This window comes from Heloderma suspectum, chromosome 6 (genome assembly GCF_057233095.1).
Source record: "Heloderma suspectum isolate Gila_16-S chromosome 6, 16-S_ref, whole genome shotgun sequence".
Lineage (NCBI taxonomy): Eukaryota > Metazoa > Chordata > Lepidosauria > Squamata > Helodermatidae > Heloderma > Heloderma suspectum.
In genome coordinates, this window is record NC_139463.1 from 21,614,454 (window position 1) to 21,636,600 (window position 22,147).

Sequence of the window (22,147 nt, forward strand, 5' to 3'; positions counted from 1 at the left end):
TTCAAGCAGGCCTTTGGCAGGTGTAGCAACTGCAGTAATTTCGAGCATTTCCTTACAAGAAAGATAGGGATGGGAATTTGGAGATGACCCCATAAGAATGGGGTGAAGGGTGGAGCCGAACTGGCTGAAGCAGTTCCAATTGAGAACTATTTGTTGCTCTAACCCTATTTAATAAAGCCACCATGTTATCTTCCTAAGATATGGACCCAAACCTATTACATGGTCTCAGAAGTGGAGGTCACATGAGTGTAGCAGGCAGTGTAGCTTTCTTTTGCCTTGGGCCAGCAGAGTACTTTGGGCAACAAGGGCCCTACCCAAAGGCCTGTGGCCTGGCCTCAATTTGGCAGCAGAACCTCCAGCTTCTACAGCACAAAGGTAAGTATGGAGCTGTTACAACCTCCATCCAGCCTGCAAAAGTCTGGGAATGTTGCAGAAAACTGGAGAAAATTCAAGCAAAGATTTGAACTCTATCTGGCAGCCACAGGGGCTGAAGGGAAACCTGATAAAAGTAAAATCATCAATACTGCTGCATGTGGTGGGGGAGGAAGCATTAGAGATTTACAGTCACTTTCAGTTCGCAGAAGGAGAAAACATGAAGTTCAGTGCAGTACTGTTAAAATTTGAGGAGTATTGTATACCCCCCCCCCCAAAGTAAGACCTTTGAAAGGCATAATTGTTTACATGCATGCAAAAAATGCATGAAAGCATAGAGCAATAGGCTACGGAGCTAAAAACCCTTAGCAAGTCCTGTTCCTTTGCGAACCTAACAGACCCTCTGATCAGAGACAGGATTATTTGTGGCATTAGGGAAAATGCGAGAAAGGCTGTCGCACGAAGAAGATCGCACACTAGGAAAAACTCTCAAGATACGTAGGGCAGTAGAGAATGTGGGGGCCCAAGCAAAAGAACTGAGGCCAGCTGAAGAAACTGTCCATGCATTAAGTAAAGCAACACCAGGGACCACAGAAGCTAAATGATAAGAGTGCAGCAGCTACCTAACAAAGCTCATGGGAAACGGAGGGTCGACTCAAGCTTGCAGAAGCTGTGGCATACAGCATGGGCAAAAGCTTTTGCTGCATTTGGGGAGGTCTGTTATAACTGGCAAGCACAACCACTTTGCAAAATATTGCAGGTCGCAAGTACTGAAGGCACAAGTACATGATGCTGAACATGAGAAGCAGTTTTTTGTGGATGTGATAGAATCAGGCAGAGAGAATGGGAAGGACTGGAATCTGCCAGCGGATGCCCAAAGAAGATTATGAAAGACTCCAAGGCAGGCTGAAAATACATCCTACAGGTATTCAACTAACTGGGTATTCTGGAGTAAAGATATAAGTAAAGGGGACCTGTATTTCTAGCATCAGATACAAAGACACTATCCATAACTTGGCATTTATTATAGTTGCTAAACAGGTGACTCCAATTCTAGGTTTGGCGGCATGTGGGAAGCTGAACCTGGTTAAATGGGTCCTGGCCATACAAACTAATGGGGAATAAGAACATGGGTCACTGCTTTTGCATTATCAAGATATATTTGACGGACTTGGTTGTTTGCCAGGTGAACATGCCATCCAAATAAATAAATCCATTTCCCCAGTGATCCATCCATGCAGAAGAACCTTATGCACTTTGTGACAAACTCAGAGAGGAGCTGGTTGAATCCTGTTTTTATGCTGTTGTTGTGTGTTTTTAATTGTGTTTCAATGTATTTGATTTAATTGTGTTTCAATGCATTTGTTTTATTATTTTAATCAAGTTTTATTTGTGATTGTAAGCTGCCTTGAGTGCCATTTTTCTTGGTAGGAAGGTAGAGTACAAATACGGTCAATCAATCAATAAAGCAGGGGTGTACAACCTTTTCAGCCTCAAGGGTCGGGGACTACACACACACAACATATACAAACACACCCTAATGATCCTGATACAGATCACTCTTTGTTCAACACTAGCAGTGACAGGGAAAGCATGATCTGTATGAGGATCACTGGGAGAGGGACTGGAGAGTACAGGCCGTGGAGAAATTGGCTGGGGGGGTGTTGGGGGGGTCAGGGCACCATTGGGGGCTGTAGAAAATCGCTGGGGGGGGGATGCATGCAGCCCCTGGGCTGCAGGGTGTACTCCTGTTGTATATAATTCAGACTGTATTAAAAGTACTGTGTAAATAATGGGTTACTAATTAAGATATTTTCAGATACCCCTAAAGAAGGGGTGTGTGAAAATAATCATGCAAAGTATTAATTAATTTATTTATTATAAGATTTATATCACACCTTTTTTCCTCCTTTCAAGGAACTCAAGGCAGCTTACATGGTCCTCCTTTCCATTTTATCCCAGTGAGCTTTGTGGCTGAGCGAGGACTAGAGCTGGGATCTCATAAGCCCCAGTCCAAGACTCTAACCATTACACCATGCTGGTTGAAGAAAAGTTCCCAGATCATACAAACATTGGGGAAGGGGGTCGGGGAGAAAGAAATCAAGTTAATAGAAACATTATATGCCGTCTGTTTTGGCTGAAACCAGGCTCATCTGGTGGAATTCACAGAGCAATTCAGAACACATTCACCGTTAAGGAAACAATTATGCTGTTGTATGCATCTTGAGTAAATTGATTTAGTGTAAATCATTTTCTTTTACGGTTCTTTCTTCGTTCAGGATTCACAAAGCTCAGTCTCCCACATGCTGAGACAGTTTGATTCAAGGCTGAAGGTAGAGCAATGCACTATCAGCCTTTGGGGGCTACTGCCTCCCCCAATTCTGAGTCTGTGCAGAAATGTTACCGATGCCCGTAGATTTCTCTCATATTAAGTAAACTACAAAATTATATATACCAGTATATACCGTTGTGGCAAGAGGAAGAAAAGTTAGAGGGGAAACTGAGCTGAGAAGGAGCAGCCAATTTACACATAGTGCGGACTGATGAAACTGAGTAACGTGGCATTCTGTTTCTGGACCATAGCACTTCAGACAATAGATGGGGAATTGGGTTTTTGAATGCACTGCTGAGCAACACACACACCCCCGGCCCCCACATGTTGTAAACTAGCACATCCCGGATAGAAGTTTAGAGAAGTTTAGCACAGCCTCTCCTATATTTACTCATCTACCTCATAGAGCCTAGGTCTCATGGTGGCCCCACTATGCTCCCCGCCTCTCCTGATGTTTTTTCTTAAGCTATTATTATTTTGGGGAAGTGGGGGGGGGGATTTACTGGGAGGCTGGCATGCTGCAAAGCGAAGAGCTGACTTCCAGTGCCATCTTTATTTATGTTTGTCAGGAATGAATCTGAGTGTGTGGAGATGTCTAGCAGCTCAGATTCAGAATGGGAACAGCCAGAACAGGGGGAGGCTCCCTCCCTAGTGAGCTCAGATGTGGCAAGGCCTTCTTCCCAAGACCTTGGCTCACAGATGGCTCAGCCTGAACGGCCACCCCCACCCCCTTTCCTCTTCCATGAAAACCCAGGTTTTGGGGGAGGAGGAGAGTGAGGGGTGTGACTTGAGGGATGCTAGGGACCGTCACAGAGCGTAGCAGGAAAAGTTAGAAGTGGAGCTCAGACGCTTCACCAGGTTGGCTACATGTGAAAGCCTCCGTAGGAGGGAGCCACTGTTGGGGAGGGGCATCCCTCCGGAGCTAGTCTGGCAGAGAAGTTCTTGTTCAGACTGCTGGCAACTTCTCTAACTTCCACTTCGGCTCCTCTATTGTTATTTGTAATTGTATGGAGTAGCTGTTTTCATTGTAGTCTGAGAGTTCCCTAGAATTTGCATTTGTAAGTAAGATAAAAAGGTAAAGATGTCCCCAACCAGTCGTGTCCGACTCTAGGGTGTGGTGCTCATCTCCATTTCTAGGCCGAAGAGCCAGCGCTGTCCGAAGATGCTTCCGTGGTCATGTGGCTGGCATGACTGAACACCGAGGTGCACGGAACGCTGTTACCTTTCCCGCCGAAGCGGTACCTATTTATCTACTAGCAATTTCTTGCTTTCGAACTGCTAGGTTGGCAGAAGCTGGGACTGAAGACGGGAGCTCATTCCGTCACGCAGCACTCGGGTCTCGAACTGCTGTCCTGCTGACCTTCCAGTCTGCAATTCAGCATCTTAACCACTAAGCCACCACGGCCCCCTGTAAGTAAGATAGTCGTTAACTAATAAAGTAGTGAGCCTGAAGCCTAGTATCCTGGAGTGTGTGGATTGCAAGGGGGAGGACGAAGGAAGGAAAAGATTGAGCACCCATCACTGAGGTAGTGTTTTACAGAGAGAAGCATCACAATCACACACATCTGCAGTTTGAAGTGGTACTAACCTCCATTCTACAACCTCACTATGAGAGATGTGTAGATGGGCTTTGACCAGAAATATTGAATGTGCTTCACCACAGTAAATGCGATGAGAAGAACATCAAGCTGATGTTCAGAAATTCTGGGCAAATGCAAACATCGCTTATTCATTCAAGACAGAAACACAAGAAACCCATAAAGATATAACATCTACACCTACCAGTTGACATACATTTCTGGCCAGTTGTATCCTAAAGACTCAAGAGGGCTAATAAAATACAGGAATAAAAGAAAATCCCAGTGAAATCCTATGAATGTTCACTAAGACGGTCAGTTTCAAATGGTGCTGTGTCAAAGCCTGCCCCCTATTTTCAGGAACTTTTTCTCTCTCTGCAACAGAGGAATTTTTTTTCTGCCTCTGTTGCAGGGAGGGGGAGAATTTCAGAAAAAAAATTTCCTTGGGGAGGGGGACAGGGTATCCACATACCCTTTTTAAGCATGGGCAATTCTTGAGGGATCTTCTTTCTATTTTTTATTTTTTAAAAAAACACCCCCTCACTTGCAGGAACCCAGGATTCTTCTCCAGCCAGGAGTTCTTCCCGAATGGCTATTAGAGAGGGTGAAGTCACATGGAGAAGAGTCCTGGGCTGCTGCAAGTGCTGGGGATGTTTTTAAAAAATAAAAAATAGAAAGAAGGCCCCTCAAGAATTGCCTATGCTTAAAAAGGTATGTGGAAACCCTGTCCCCCTCCCCATGGAGAAAATTCTCAGAAATTTTCACCTCTCCCAGCCTCTTTCTCCAGAGTTTTCATTTTCTCTCCCACCGACCCCCCAAATGCCAAAAATGGAAGAACTGAAATTTCTGGCACAGCACTAGTCTCAAATCAGTAACACAGAGAAACATAGGAACTGTGGAAGCACCACGGTTGCCTTTAGCCATCTTTTAACTAGAGCTAACTGGACACAAAAAAAGATAACGCAAAGAAAGGAAACAAGCTGCATAGGCTTATGATTTAGTGAGGCATGAAGTGCCTGAAAAAAGTTAGCCAGATAAGATGACCTCTTCATCTTCAAGACTCATTCCGTCTTGATCTCTCCATAAACAAGCAAACCATCTTTGTCATACCTGGCAGCCAGTTCCTTCACTGAAGAATCGCCTAAAAGCCACCATCCTTCGTGGAAGTTATCTTCTGAATGCTTCTAGAATTGCAGCAATTCTTCCATCATGTGGAAGTCTTATTTATGTACCCAGAAAGGTGCATGACCAGAAGAGGTGCATCTGAGTGTCAGAGCTAGGGAGGAGTGTGGTTTTAATTTTTGAAGATCAAACTGTCTACTTGGATTGTTAGGACAATGTCCGCTTTTTCAAGCAATCTACAGAGGGTGTGGAGTAGGTAATGCTGCCTGGTGAACTGTGGTTTATGTGTGTGGCTAAAATGTACAGTTCTGTAGCCACACCCAGCCCTTGGGTCTTCTTGCTAGGATGAATGTCAGCGTTAGAGAATAGGCACAGAAATCTACCAGCCTGAACATGTGATGGAAGCAAGATCTGTTGCTGGCTCTGTTCCCACTGACTTTCTAGTGACATTCCTCTTGAAAGGAGGCACCCATAATGTTTTCTGCAGAAGTAATCCAAAAGTAGTCACTTGAGGCAATATAAAAAACCTCATTTTTAGGGGTAAAAACAGTAAAGCAGCATTCAATTTGTATGCATTCTCAAGAACCTTTTTTTAAACAATCTGAAGACTGCTTGTTTGCATTTGAACCAAATGGTCTTCCTCCAAGACCGTTCTCAGAATGGTTTCAAAAGTGTCAACTGGGGTGAGAGAGCCTTTTCAGTGGTGGTTCCCCATCTGTGAAACTCTCTTCCTAGAGAGGTCCACCTGGTCTCTGCTCTGGTAATTCTAAGATGCCAGCACAATATCGCTTTTTATTTGCCAAAAATTTTTTTTCAATGAACAGTGATTTTGATTTTATCTGCTGTGCTGCTTGCTGTTTTATCCAGTGCTTTATTCTTTTTTTCAACGCTGTCATTGCTTTAAAATTTTGCTTCAGCACACTAGATTTTTGTTTGATACTTGAAGCATATTTTATGCATATTTCTTTGGGAATGTTGAATTAAAATAGAAAAAGTGAGCTATAAATTTCTGAAAAAGAAGCTGGATGATGATGATGGTGATGGTGATGATGAAGAAGAAGACACAACTCAGCATTTCCTACAGCAAACTCAGAGACATATGCTAAATAATTATTGATTTTGCTTTATAATAGCTGCCTGATCACCACTTCCATATTTACTGCAGGAATATTTTTTATCCTGTTTTTCTATTAAATGATATCCACACCAGGTTTCAGAAATGGTTCAAAAACCTAAGACGAAGAAGTTACAATAGTTAAGGCTAACTAAAAGACCTCGCAAACAGACGTTAGCAGAACTAGAAGCATTATTATAAAGCTATCCAGAGTGAAATCCTACAGAAAGCTTGTATTTTACCCAAACAACTTTTATTTACTCAAAACGGCTTTTCACCTGACACTAAGCAGCTACGTTTGGTGAGGGAAACCCACAGCCAGGTTGCCACAATAGAGGAAATCTGGTTTCCTAGTAGTCACACACTAACTTATGAGGCTGGCAAAAAACAAGAGCAAGGGCTCAGCTGATGATGCTTTTGATGATAATTAACATTTTTATTGTGCTTTTTCGAGTGTTCAAAGCACTTCCGGTGCATAATCTTCTCAACATTACAACAGTTAAGTTAGTATTATTTGTAAGGATTGCCTTGGGAATTTTCCCAACAGATCTACCAGCACTACCGAAAAGAACCAGCTGCCACAGGAGTTTAACAGTGCAAAAACTTCAGAAAAACAGGGAGTAATGCAATGAATCATTTCTATTTGTAATCACACAAGCCAGCTTGGCTGGAGGTTTGTCACTGTTCGGATAAAAAACACATAATTGCAAAGACACTCAACAAAAGGAGCCGAACCCCAATCCAAATGCCTGTCTGTGTTTCCCAGATATGACAGGATCAGCCCTACCATTAGTCAGAGTGAGTAGCGTGAGCACCTATATATCACCTAAAAAGAGGGCACGGAATTGCATAAAATGTGCATGTGTTAATTTATAGATGTGAAGGCCTGGAAAAAAATGCGTAAGAAATAGACAAAAGTCTTTGGGTTACCCTGCCCCCATTTTCCCCTCCCCCAAGGACCAAAAAAAAAAAAAATGGAGGGGAGGAACAGGGTTGGTTTTTTAAACAAAAAAAAAGATGTCCCTATTTTTTCTCTGTTTTTTTTCAAGGCTGAAGAAACAGACTGCAAGCCAAAGAGGTCGGGTTTATGCCCCACATGCCAAGCCACATATTTGTCCCCACAAAGCACAAGATTCTAATTTTACAGAAAGAAAACTCGTGATGTTCTGAGCAAAACTAAGTAAAACTAACCCTGAAGTAAACAAATGGGCAAACCTACCACCCAAAACAAACAGACAGGCAAACATTTCCTCCCAAGCTGAAAAAGAGAAAATATGTAAAACTTCCTCACCCCAAAAAAATCCAGGCAGGCAAAGCTGCCCCCCCAAACAACCCAAGCAAACAGACAAAACTGCCCCCCCAAACCCAAGTGGGGGGGAATTGCCCCTGGAAAACACAGGAAGGCAAAACTGCCCCCCAAACCAACCAAACACACAAGCACAATTATGCCCCCCCAGCCTAAATTAAAAAAAGACACAACTACCTGTCCCCAAAAGCAAACGTATAGAAACACACACATGATTCTTCCCCAAAGAACAAGAACCAAAACCATACAGGCGATCTCCCAACACACGCACACACAAACACACACACAGGCAGAACACCCCCACGCCCCACCCCATCTTAGCTAGCTGAGCAGAGAGATGTAAAATCTGTGGAAATTTTGAGGCCGTGGAAATCCCCCATTTTTCCCATTCTTTTTCCGGAAAAATTGGAAATTTTGGAAAAATTTAAATTCAAGCAGTACTGATTTTTTTAGCACTCTTCACATATCTACAGTCACTTTGTTGCTTTAACACAGCCTTCCCAACCTGATGCCCTCTAGATATTTTGGACTTCAGCTCCCATCAGCTTCAAGCAGCATAGCCAATGGTCAGGGATGCTGGGCACTGTAGTCCAAAACATCTGGAGGGCACCAGGTTGGGGAGGGCTGCTTCAGGAACATAAAGCAGAGTTTCTGTTCCTAAAGTTATTTTATCTATGACTTTGTTTGCTCACAAAATTATCATATTTTAAAACTTTTAAAAGTAAACTCGGTAAATGTATAATTATTGTCTGAATAGATTAGAACTACACAAACTGCTACAGCATCAGGAACACAGGACTCTATGGAACAAAACCCAAGCTGTCAAGAATGCCCATTTACTGTCAAGAATGCACAATGGTGACTCTAGTCACGTGTTGGGAAACTGAGCATAAATGTCTATCAGTAAAATATACTTTAGATCAATTATTTCAATAAGGGATGAAAGAACTAACTATGCTGGGAATCTTACAGAGAGGATTAAAAAATATTTTCCCCATGGCTTCATAATTTCCAGTCATTTTACATTTCTAGTCTTTCTATAAAAGTATTCTTATTGCATAGTTTTTAGAAATCATTTTATGGGGAGTAAAGGCTGGGAAACAATATATAACTACGTTGTCTTAAATTCTGAAAGAAAATATTTCATAATCCAAAGCTGTTCGATTTTTCAGGAAAAAACAAGAATGATTCTTGGGGGGGGGGAACCCGGGAACATTTTTTTTTAAAAAATCCAGTTTGTTTTTTTTCCGGGCCTTCACATCTCTAGCTGAGCATGTCCCGCCCTCTTCCTTTCATCTCGAAAGAACACCCTGGGACTCATGTGGAGCCTAGAAATATGCTGCAGAAAAGACAGGAAGGCTAAAGACCAGAGATCTCCTTTTCAGCCATGAAAGGTAGGAAAGAAAGAAAGAAAGAAAGAAAGAAAGAAAGAAAGAAAGAAAGAAAACACAAAATCTTTTTAAATTGTAAAAAAGAAAATGTTTATTAAATGCTAGGAGAGACAGGGGGACTTGGCAGGTGCTGGTGTATGTGTGTGCGTGGGGGGGGGAGGCACTGTTGTGCTTGTGGCTGCCACATTGCTGACCCCAGCGTTATGGGGATGCATGGCTGCTGCTGACCCACGTCTGGCTTATACATCTCCCAGGTAACATCTGGTAGAAGAAATGCACGTTGCAGGACTATCACATTCAGCACTTCCAAGCTCAAATTATTTGCAGCAGGTGGGGAAACACTGAATGTAATGCACTGTGTCATGTATTTCTTTTATTAGACAGGTACGAAGAGACATGAGCCAACGACAGCCATGTGTCCTAGCCGTAAAGCCTAGTTCAGTCCTTTTAAAATCAAAACAAGGAACAACAACAGCAAAACCTCACAATGTATTATCATAGTCCTGGCAAGCTGAACATCTATTCTATCATGGTGCAAGGTAGGGGTGGACGAAAGTCACTTACCTGTCCTCGAAGGACGTTCGCGGTGGGGGGGAGGTGCTTCGCTGGTCCCCCCGCGAAGTTCAGGCCGGGGGGGGGAGGCTTCCCGCCTCGCCCCGGCCGAAATTCAGGCCGGGGGGGAGGCGTCCCGCCTCGCCCGGCCGAAATTCAGGCCGGGGAGGAGGCGCCTCGCCCAGCCGCGAACGCGAAAGTTAAAAAAAAAAAAAACGCCACCTGATAAGCTACGTGATGATTCACGTAGCCTATCACGGCTAGATCTGCAAAGTCAGCCGTGATAGGCTACGTCAATCGTCACGTAGCCTATCACGGGTGACTTTAAAAAAAAAAAAGCGCGTACGCTAATGGCGGCCCCCATAGGGAGCCGCCATTCGCGTTCCTTATTTAGTCGCTGTAGTCTACGTAAATGTTTACGTAGACTACGGCGAAAATAAGGGCAACGCAAATAGCATTGCCCTTATTTTCGCCGTAGTCTATGTAAATCTTTACGTAGACTACAGCGACCAAATAAGGAACGGGAATGGCGGCTCCCTATGGGGGCCGCCATTATCCGTACACACTTTTTTTTTTTTTTTTAATTCACCCGTGATAGGCTACGTGACGATTGACGTAGCCTATCACGGCTGACTTTGCAAATCTAGCCGTGATAGGCTACGTGAATCGTCACGTAGCCTATCAGGGGGCGTTTTTTTTTTCTTTCATTGTAATGGCGGCGGCGGCAGCCGGTCGAAAGACTGGCTGCCGCTCCCGCCTCGCTCGAACACCCGCTGAACCGCCGGCCGGACCAGCCACCGGGAGGGACATTCGGTGAAGGTAAGTCCCGTCCCGGGGGGGGCGGGGGCGGGGGGGCAGAGGATTTCTCCCCGAAACTTGTTCGGGGGGCCGAACACGTTTGCGCTCGGCCCCCCCAAAGTTTCGGGGAGAAATTCTCCGCCATCCCTAGTGCAAGGCACTTGAGAGAAAATGTAATGCTGTGCACAAACGACCTCTTGAAATTCTCCACCCTATCTGTGGGCAGAGAAATTGGAGGGACAATTTCACCAAATTTCTACAGTGGGAGGACAAATTCTCCGACAATTTCTCACACATAGGGCTCACCATGGATGGGTTGTTGCACAGTTCCTTTTTCCATAAGGGTTTTGTTTGTTTGTTTTTGGGGGGTTCTGAAACAACATCATCTGTGTGGTAGGCTGGTCCCCATTTTGCATACTCCATAATGAAGATGTGAGAGGGGCAGTGTTGTGTGTAGCTCCTTAAAGTTTTCTTCTCCCATGAAAGAGGCTTTCATTATTGTACCTCATTCTCAGGGTGTTTTATAATTTATTTTTATGTTGTTTTTGAGCTTACCTAATCATTGCTAGCCTCCCAGGCTGTCTGCACTTCCAGAGCTGAAAAGACCCTATGGGAGGAATTATTTCATGATTCCTTCCCCTGGGCTTTAATTGAAGTGTAGGAAGCTGAGAAGGCCACAGGCTACAAGAGGTATGATTGTACATGAAAAACAGGGCAGTCACACACGCTCCTTGGCCACCTCCTAAGTAAGGTAGGCACAAGAACCTCAAACCCAGCCCATGAGAATTTCTCCAAAATTTCTTCACCACTGAATTTCTTTTCGAAAGTAATTTCTCTTCTATCAAATTGAATGAGAATGGTCAAAAAATGTGGGAGAAATTTTCGGCACAGCACTAAGAAAAAGCACAAACATGATTAATGGATTAATGACCAGCAAGATAGTCTTAAGACCATGAACTTTCAGCAGGCAGCTACACACCACTATGGTATCTTTAGCCATCTGCATGCTCTTACTGGAGTGGGCTCCCAAAGGATAGGCACAGATTACATACACTGGATCCAGGATGCTTCCCTTTCCCCCACAACAAACCAGAGAGATGTGTAATGGAACTACTGAATAAGCAAGTGCACTTGTAGCAGGGGCAAAAAAAACTAACAAAAACATCTCACAGGTGGCTGTATTATTTATAAATAATATAATGGTCTGGGTTGTAATGGTTTGATGCTATTCGTTTTTTAGACTGTTTTCTTCGTTTTATGGAACTTTGGGGGTGTTTTTAGCACTTTAAGCTACTTTAGGGAAGATAGTTAATACATTTTATGAATAGGATAACATAATACATTCCAATATTTGAAAGGCCAGAAGTTGGTATTACACAGGGCTGGATCCAGATTAAGTTAGTTGAAATTAGGGCCCACTGAAATCAATGGGACAAATTAGTTATGACTTCAGTCCCAGTGATTTAAATTTGAACTGTGCAACTAATATCAGGATCAGGCTGGTGTTTGAACTTAGTACATAGAATTGTGTTCTGAATATGCACACACCATTCTGATATATCAGTCTTCAAGGTTGATAATGTGTTATAATCCAGAATGCTGAACAGGCAGGTTAAACCAAAAGCTTCCATTCGCTTGGCCAATAAAATCTGCATGGCTATCAACACAGACATCCAAAATGCAGCTAAGAGGAGAAGCCAAAGGAAGCTCATGACATCTTCCAGAGTCACTTTTTGACAACTTTGGGCCTCTGCATTTAGAAATGGGAACTGTTCAGCGTATGTGGGGGGGGGGGGGCGTGTCTGTGTTTAGGTGAATCTGTACAGCTCATAGGATTGTTTACTGCTGGGTTTTGTCTCCATTTTAAAGAATGCTTTGCAGAAACAGCAGATGGGAAGCTCTGCTGCTAGAAATCAGGAGAAAGGGAGCGTAAAAGCATCAGCCATAATCTTCAGCTGTCAAAAGACGGCTGAAAACAACAGGTTCCCACGCACACGGCTGAAACACAGCACATGGGGAAAGGAACCACAGAGATAAGCATTATATACACAGGTGTGGTAGGGCATCTGTTTTGTTTCTGTATTTCAGCTTCTCTGTGTCAGGGTGGACACTGAGCCCATAGAATCCCAGAGTAGTTCAGATTCTGAGGAAGAGGAGTCGCTTCTGGGAGAGGAGCACGCTCCTCTTTCCCAGGGCCAACAGCTGATGAAGATTCCTCCCACTGGCATTCCTAGCTTAGATAGCAGTCCTGGGAGTGACAGAGCACGGGAAGCAGACTTGATGGACGCGTGTCGCCAACGCAGAGAGCGGCGCCAAATGGAGGGCGCGGAAAGGAGGCGTAGTGCCCGGTTGGCGCGCAAACAACGGTTGCGCCCAGAGGATCCAAGGGAAAAGGGGAGGGACTCTCCCTAGCCCTTAAGTTCAGGGGTCTGCCAGTGATTCCCTTTCAAACGGGGACCAACTGTTCCAACTTAGGGCATAGGTACTCTGCTGCTCATATCTAGTTGCTAACGGTAGAGTTGTTAAGTTGTAAAAGAGGAATAAAGCTTTGAAAAGAATCCCTTTGTCTGTGTCTGGACTTGGCTACTGGATTAGATTGAGAGAGGCCTCCAAGGAGCCCTTGACACTCTGCCAGGGAATGGTTTAACACCAACCTGCCCTCAAAAACAGCATGAGTCTTTCCTACCAGTCCAACCTACATTTTTTGTTTAATTATATTCTTCAGTTCTGACAGATTGTTGTTGTTCAGTTGTTAAGTCGTATCCAACTCTTCGTGACCCAATGGACCACGGCACGCCAGGCCTTCCTCTCCTCCGCTCTCTCCCGGAGTGTGCTCAAGTTCATATTCATTGCATCGGTGATGCTATCTAGCCATCTCATCCTCTGCCTTCCCCTTCTCCTTTTGCCTTCAATCCTTCCCAGCATCAGGGTCTTTTCCAGTAAGTTTTCTTTGCATTTGGTGGCCAAAATATTTGAGCTTCAGCTTCAGTATCTGTCCTTCCAATGAGCACTCGGGGTTGATTTCCTTTAGGATTGACTGATTTGACCTCCTTGCAGTCCAGGGGACTCATAAGAGTCTTCTCCAGCACCACAGTTCAAACGCATCAATTCTTCGGCACTCCCTTCCTTATAGTCCAGCTCTCACAGCCATACATTACTACTGGGAAAACCATAACTTTGATTAGACGGACCTTTGTCAGCAAGGTGATGTCTTTGCTTCTTACTATGCTGTCTAGGTTTGCTATAGCTTTCCTCCCAAGGAGCAAGCGTCTTTTAATTTCATGGCTACAGTCACCATCTGCGGTGATCTTGGAGCCCAAGAAAATAAAATCTGTCACTGCTTCCATTTCTTCCCCTTCTATATGCCAGGAAGTGATGGGGCCAGATGCCATGATCTTCGTTTTTTTAATGTTGAGTTTCAAACCAGCTTTTCCACTATCCACTTTCACCCTCAACAAGAGGCTCTTTAGATCCTCTTCGCTTTCTGCCATTAGGGTGGTATCGTCTGCGTATCTGAGGTTGTTGATAATTCTCCCAGCAATCTTAATTCCAACCTGTGATTCATCCAACCTGGCGTTTCTCATGATGTACTCTGCATATAAGTTAAATATGCAGGGCGACAGTATGCAGCCTTGTCGTACTCCTTTCCCAATTTTGAACCAATCAGTTGTTCCATGTCTGGTTCTTACTGTTGCTTCTTGACCCTCGTACAGGTTTCTCAGGAGACAGGTAAGGTGGTCTGATACTCCCATCTCTTTAAGAATTTGCCACAGTTTGTTGTGATCCACACAATCAAAGGCTTTAGCATAGTCAATGAAGCAGAAATAGACATTTTTCTGGAATTCTCTTGCTTTCTCCATGATCCAGCAAATGTTGGTGATTTAACCTCTAGTTCCTTTGCCTCTTCAGAACCCAGCTTGTACTTCCGGTAGTTCTCGGTTCACATACTGCTGAAGCCTAGCTTGTAGGATTTTGAGCATAACCTTGCTGGCATGTGAAATGAGCGCAATTGTATGGTACTTTGAACAGTCTTTGGCATTGCCCTTTTTTGGAATTGGAATGTAAACTGACCTTTTCCAGTCTTGTGGCCACTGTTGAGTGTTCCAAATTTGTTGGCATATTGAGTGCAGCACTTTAACAGCATCATCTTTTAGGATTTTAAATAGCTCAGCTGGAATACTGTCATCTCCGCTAGCTTTGTTGTTACTAAGGCTTCCTAAGGCCCACTGGATATATCTTCCCCTTTCTCCTTTGCTTTTCGCTTCCCTTCTTTCCTCAGCTACTTGTAAAGCCTCATCAGACAGCCACTTGGCTTTCTTGCATTTCTTTCTCTTTGGGATCGATTTAGTTGCTGCCTCCTGAACGTTACGGACCTCCGTCCATAGTTCCTCAGTCACTCGATCAGGTCTAATCCCTTAAATCTATTCCTCACCTCCCCTGTATATTCATAAGGGATATGATTTAGGTCATACCTGAATGGTTTAGTGGTTTTCCCTACGTTCTTCAATTTAAGCCAAAATTTTGCAACAAGAAGCTCATGATCTGAGCCACAGTCAGCTCCAGATCTTGTTTTTACTGACTGTATAGAGCTTCTCCATCTTTGGCTGCAAAGGACATAATCAATCTGATTTCGATATTGACCATCTGGTGATGTCCATGTGTAGAGTCACCTCTTGTGCTGTTGGAAAAGAGTGTTTGCTATGATCAGCGTGTTCTCTTGGCAAAACTCTATTAGCCTTTGTCCTGCTTCATTTTGTACACCAAGGCCATGCTTGCCTGTTATCCCAGTTATTTCTTGACTTCCTACTTTAGCATTCCAATACCCTATGATGAAAAGGACATCTTTTTTTGGTGTTAGTTCTCGAAGGTGTTGTAGGTCTTCATAGAACTGATCAACCTCAGCTTCTTCGGCCTCAGTGGCTGGGGCATAGACTTGAATTACTGTGATGTTGAATGGTTTGCCTTGGATTCGTACTGAGATCATTCTGTCGTTTTTGAGATTGTACCCCAGTACTGCTTTTCCCACCCTTTTGTTGACTATGAGTGCTACTCCATTTCTTCTAAGGGATTCTTGCCCACAGTAGTAGATATAATGGTCACCTGAATTAAATTCACCCATGCTTGTCCATTTTAGTTCACTGATTCCCAAGATGTCGATGTTCAATCTTGCCATCTCATGTTGGACCACCTCCAGCTTACCTTGATTCATTGATCTTACATTCCAGGTTCCTAAACAATATTGTTCTTTATAGCATTGGATTTTCTTTTCACCACCAGACACATCCACAGCTGAGTGTCCTTTCGGCTTTGGCCCAGCCATTTCACGCTTTCTGGCGCTACTTGGAAATACCCTCTGCTCTTCCCCAGTAATATATTGGACACCTTCCGACCTGAGGGGCTCAACTTCCGGCGTCATATCTTTTAGCCTTGTGATACGTTCCATGGGGTTTTCTTGGGAAGAATACTGGAGTGGGTTGCCATTTTCTTCTCCAGTGAACCACATTTTGTCAGAACTCTCCGCCATGACCTGTCCGTCTTGGGTGGCCCTGCATGGCATAGCTTATGGCTTCACTGAGTTACGCAAGCCCCTTCGCCACAACAAGGCAGTGATCCATGAAGGGATTCTGACTGGCAACCAATTTAAGCATGACCATCTTTTTGAGTTCCCTAATCTCTTAATAGGTGATCTGAGAGCAAATACCACACAGCCCACAAGGATGAACTCAGGAGCAGTGCAGAGGAAACAGAGCCGATTACAATTTTAGGCTGAAATCGAGGACAGCAGGTGTCTTGACAGCAAGATGCATCAGGATCTCTGAAGGGACTGAGACATGCACAATCACCATCAGTACATTCCAACAGCAGAAACCAAAATGGTGCAATTCCTGGATTAAAAGCAAACATGATTGGAGACCGATCTGAAGAATTTGCAGGAGAGGAAAACTGGGGGAGGGAAATAAAAAGGGAATAAATGACATGGTAAAGTAGTGGACTGTGGAAAATCTTGTATCCCAAGGCTCAACATTTGCCCTTCCAGGCTCCAAAGAGCTCTAACAGTACAGAAGAGCAGCCTTGATATAAATCCAGGGCTGCTTATCTCTCTCCATTTTAATCCATTGACAGGGCCTCTGGTAAAATTGCCTCTTTGTCCTTACTTCTTTTGTTTTCCCTATCAACTTCAATCGCCCAGCCTTTGTATTCAAAGTTACCTGCACTTCATCTGGATGGATTCATGTATCCATTCCACATCCTTTTATGGGTGATAGGAGCATATGCTTTGCGTGCAAAAGGTTCCCCAAGTTTGATCCTTGGCATCTCTAAGGTAGAGATGATAAAAGACGGAAGCCCTGGAGAGCTGCTGCCTATCCCTGCAGCCATTACTGAGCTAGATGGACCAATGGTCTGGCTTGATATACAACAGCTTCCTACATTCCTATTTACTCGTTTGCGGGCTAGAGAATATTATAACTTCGGCCTGCTGTTGGAGGATTCCAGTATTTAATGCTCCTTCACATAAGGAATACTCCCAGAAGTAGAAAATTAGTATAGGACAGATAAAGGTTCTATCCTAGCCCTTTGCCAGCTGTGCTGGTTTTCTGTTTGCAGGGAATTTAAAACAACAACAGTGAGAAGCATTCAAAAATGTGATCCCCCCACCAGCAGTCTGATGTGGTGCAGTCCAGTCTATCTTCTCGTTCTGTTGCATGTGTAGACACAGGTCTCAGTCTTTCATTTCCCCCATTTCTAACTCTTCCTCTCTCTCTCTCTCTCTCTTTCTGCTCTGCTGCTACTGACTCCCTGCTCGCTGACCACGCTTTGGCCTTTGGCTACCTCACCTGGCCATGTATACATATACCAGTCAGTTGTGACACACCTTCAGCCTGAAGGGGAGGGGCACAGATTTTTTTTTTGGGGGGGGAAATGCCTTTTAAGGGTAAAATCCAACATAAGCCTCACTTAAAGTAGCCCCATTGAAATGAATGGGACAGAAGTTAGTCATGACTAACTTGTCACATTCATTTCAATGGGTCTACTCGAAGTTGGGCTTATGCTAGATTTTACCCCATGATACAAAGATGTTTCTGCCTGTTCACCTGCAAACATTTGTTACTCACCATAGACAATGGGCCAGGGGTTGCTTACAAGCCTAGCATTCAGCCCTGCTGTTCACTACTGATAAAATAGCTGGACAGCCACTTGTCAGGGACGCTTTTGACTTGGATTCCTGGCTGCACTGAGCAGGGGGTTAGACTCGATGGTCTTATAGTCCCCTTCCAACCCTACTATTCTATGATTCTGAATAAGATTTTAATAGGAAAATGGGTACCTCAGCTATAAAAACATTAAAGGAAAGTACGCATTTCTAGTTCTGAGTACGGCTGATACAAATTTTCATAGACAACAGGAATTTTCAATTCCCCCCCCCCCCATGTTCTTCAAACGGCCTGTCAACATTTCAGTCCCGTTCACTGACCCTCTTGGCAATTGCTTTTGTGTGTTTTTTTTTTAGATTCCTCCTCCTCTTCTTGGCTAGATGATCCAGCCAATCAGGGACCATATAGCTGGAGTGACACAACATCATGAAGCATCAACATCAACATTACAAAGCCAAATCAGTGTGAGAGGAGCTCTTCATCTTTGCTCTGAATGGGAGAATAGGATCTCTGTGTTTCACAGGAGAAACAATGAAATAATGGTCAACTATGGAAGTGGGAGGGCTGTTTTGTGGTACTGTATATCTCAAAGGGTGACTTTTGGCTCAGTTCTAGTTCTGGGTAACATTTTCTTAGTCCTGTGGACTCAAAAGGCAGGGCAACTTACTTGCTTTTACCTTCACATTCCAATAGCTTAGAAGTCTGTTTTACAAGCATTGACCCCAACAGGACCTTACCACAGAAGAATGGCAGAAGGAGAGGATTTTGCGAGTGCAGCTTTAGAAAGTAAAAGTTATTTAGCAGAACGATATGGATAAACCTTACACAACATAGGCTTTACCCAGCTAAAGGTGCGGCAAGATCTTTTATGAAGTATCTGGAAGGCAGGAATTGTGCCAAGTGGAGCTCAGCACCAACTGTGTACCTTGACACGCGGAAGAGTTCAGTACGTAGCACCAAAATTAGGAAGCTTAAACTCTGAAACTGAACACATTACTAAGAATTTAAGCCCCACTGATTTCAGGGGGATGTCCATAGCAATGTATCACAGAGAACTTTAAACCTTTGACCTTCAAAGCAATATACCACTTGGATCCCATCTGAACTTCCTAGGATGCGACTTAAGACCTATTAGCCGATGAAAAATCTCTACAACAGTCACCACAGTTTAAAGAAGAATGACTAGACAAAAGTTTCATTGCCATGCAGTAGCACAAGTTATATATAGAAAAGATGGCAGGTAGTTAGGCCCTTTGACTGGTATATAAAGATTTTGCCTGGTCTTTGAAGGAGTAATTTGCTTGATTAGGATTTGTTTACCTGGGCTTAGGAGATTTCCTGTGGAATCAGAAAAACAAATATTTGAATCCTCAAATTATAAAGGAGCAAGGTGAATGTTTACAATGACGTACCGGATACTTCCTGAATGCATACAGTATGTAGGCAGCTGATATTTGCTTTTAAATTACACTAATTTCCTTTAAAAGGTTACACTGCTGAGTTTTACTAACCAGTGAATGGATATGGTTTGGATGCAGTCACTGAGGAAAGCACCAGAGCCATATGGGAGGGGCCATATTTCAATGTGTGCTCGACCCTTGTCCTTCATGGCTTATTACATTGAATAAGGAGGGGAATATCCGGCTGGGTCCAGGAGGCTATAAATTGCTCCCTGCGAGAGGGAGTGGTGCCGGCCTCTTTAAAAGAGGCAGTAATCAGGCCACTCCTGAAAAAGCCTAACATGTACCCAGAGGATGTTGATAACCATAGGCTGGTGACCAACCTTCCCTTCCTGGGCAAGGTGCTTGAGCAGGTGGTTGCAGGACAACTCCAAGCACTCATGAATCATTATCTAGATCCATTTCAATCAGGCTTCAGGCTTGGTTTTGGAACAGAAACTGCCTTGGACACCCTGTGGGATAACCATTGCTGGGAGAGGGACAGGGGGAGCATGACCCAGTTGATTCTCCTGGACCTCTCAGTGGCTTTTGATACCATTGACCATGGTATCCTTCTGGATAGGTTGTCTGGGTTGGGAGTTGGAGGCACGGCACTGGTTCAATCCTGCTTGGATGGCCGATTCCAGAAAGTGATGCTGGGGAATTATGGCTCTGTGCCTTGGCAACTATGCCATGGGGTTCCACGAGGCTATATTTTATCCCCTATGCTGTTCAACACCTACATGAAACCGCTGGGGGAGGTTATCTGGAGGGTTGGTCTGAGGTGCCATCAATTTGCAGATGACATCCAGCTCTACTTCATTTTTCATCAAATCCAGGTGAGGCAGTGGCTGTTCTGAATCAGTGCATGGGCATGGTAGTGGACTGGGGGGGGGGGGGGCAATAAACTGAGACTCAATCCAGACAAAGCAGAAGTACTGTTAGTGGGTGATTCGTCTGCTCGGCTAGGTGATGTTCAACCTGTTCTGGACGGGGCTGCGTTCCTCCTAAAGGATCAGGTTCATAGTTTGTGGGTGCTCTTCACTGGCCAATCAGAATTCCTACGGCAACTTACAAAAGATTTTTTAAAAACCCAGAAATATTACATTTAAAAACTACAATGAAACAACACAGTGCAAGCTAAAACTCCAATCAACAAAAACTCACAGATGGAAAACTCAGCGATGTTCAAAACCCTGGGAAAATATAAGGGTCTTCACCTGGCACTGAAATGATAGCAGAGGGGCTGCCAGGAATTCCACAGGTGAGATGCCACCACCAAAAAGCCTTCCCCATCCCTCTGCCAGTTGCCACCCGCCTTACTTCCGCTTGTGGAGGTACTCAGAAAAGTGCCTTAAATGTAGATCTCAGTGCATGGGTGGATTGATACTGAATGTAAGTGGAAAACCTACCACATGTGCTGGTTCTCATTTTGCCCCTAAGAAATCAAATCTGATTGCTGCATTAAATCAAACAGACTCATGCTGCTATCCTCACCCACATGACTCCTGTTGCATGGAATTTTATCATGGGGAAACAGATCACATGCCACCAAAGGTGCATGGGAAGGAGGCATTTATTTATTTATTTATTCATTCATTCATTTAAAATATTTCTTGGTCACTTTTCTGGGCAGAAGCCCTCCCAAGGCAGCTTACAGCAATAAAATACATTAAAACAGTTAAAATAGTAAAAGTGACAAAAACATAAAAACAACAATAAAAGCCAACAATAAAACCATCAACAATATTAACAGCAGTAACAGCAACAACAGCAGTCATATCACCAGACAGCCAAGGTAAAACAATATGTTTTCAAGGCCTTCTTAACAGTCTGCAATGATGGAGCATGGAGGGCCTCCAAGGCCAGCTTGCTCCAAAGGTGTGAGGCTACTGCAGAGAAGGCCCTCTCCCATGTGATCACCCACCTGACTGCTCTCATGGGTGGGCAAATGAGATGGGCCTCTCTTTCTGATCTTAAGGTGTGGGCAGGCTGATATGGGTGAAACTGGTCCTTCAAGTAACTTGGTCCCAAACCATTTAAGGCTTTAAAGGTCAAAACCAGCACTTTGAATTGGGCTCGGAAACACACCAGTAACCAGTGCAGATGGTGCAGTATAGGCATTATGTGATCGAATCGCCTCACCCCACCAGTACTCGGGCAGCTGCATTCTGCACAAGCTGGAGTTTCTGAAACATCTTCAAAGGCAGCCCCACATATAGCGCATTACAGTTGTCCAGCCTGGACGTGACTAGTGTGTAGATAACTGAGGCAAGGTCCAACCTCTCCAGATAGGGCCGCAGTTGGCGTACCAGCATAAGCTGGTAAAAAGCAACTCCTGGACACCACAGCCACCTGGGCTTCCCCAGTTAGCTCAGAGTCCAGGAGGACTCCCAAACTGCACCCTTGGTCTTTCAGGGGGAGTAGAACCTCATCTAAGATAAGTTGTAAACCTCCATCCAAAGTAGTTGGTTTCCCAACCCACAGTACCTCTGTCTTGTCTGGATTAAGTTTCAGCTTGTTCACCCTCATCCATCCCAAAACAGCCTCCAGACACTGGTTCAAAAGTTCCACAGCCTCCCTGGGATGTGCAGATGGAAACAAGAGGTAGAGCTGAGTATCATCTACATACTGATGACATTTCAGCCCAAATCTCCTGAAGACTTCCCCAAGCAGTATCATGTAGATGTTAAAACACATGGGGGACAAGACAGAACCCTGCGGCACCCCACAGGCTAACGGCCACAAGGTGGAACCAAAATCCCCCAGCAGCACCTTCTGAGACCACTCCTCCAGAAAGGACTGGAACCACTTTAAAAGTGTACCTCCCAAGCCCAATCCAGACACACGATCCAGAAGAATACCATGGTCGATGGTATCGAAAGTCGCTGAGAGGTCCAGAAGAACCAACAGGGTCACACTCCACCCCCCGCTTGCTCATTAAACATGTCCAGATTTAAAACAAACAAACACATTTGATGTTTAACTGC

The 22,147-nt window shown here is 44.2% G+C and overlaps 1 protein-coding gene and 1 long non-coding RNA gene across 24 annotated transcripts in view; one reads left to right on the forward strand and one right to left on the reverse strand.

The window, feature by feature from the left end:
* ST3GAL4 (ST3 beta-galactoside alpha-2,3-sialyltransferase 4) overlaps positions 1–22,147 on the reverse strand; it is a 181,596-nt gene that overhangs the window by 59,726 nt on the left and 99,723 nt on the right. The gene's annotated exons all lie outside the window — the stretch shown is intronic.
* On the forward strand, positions 1,008–19,208 carry LOC146340517 (uncharacterized). The gene is made up of 4 exons (XR_014783718.1): positions 1,008–1,297; positions 3,987–4,114; positions 9,091–9,217; positions 18,075–19,208. It is a non-coding gene; the product is annotated as an uncharacterized LOC146340517 (long non-coding RNA).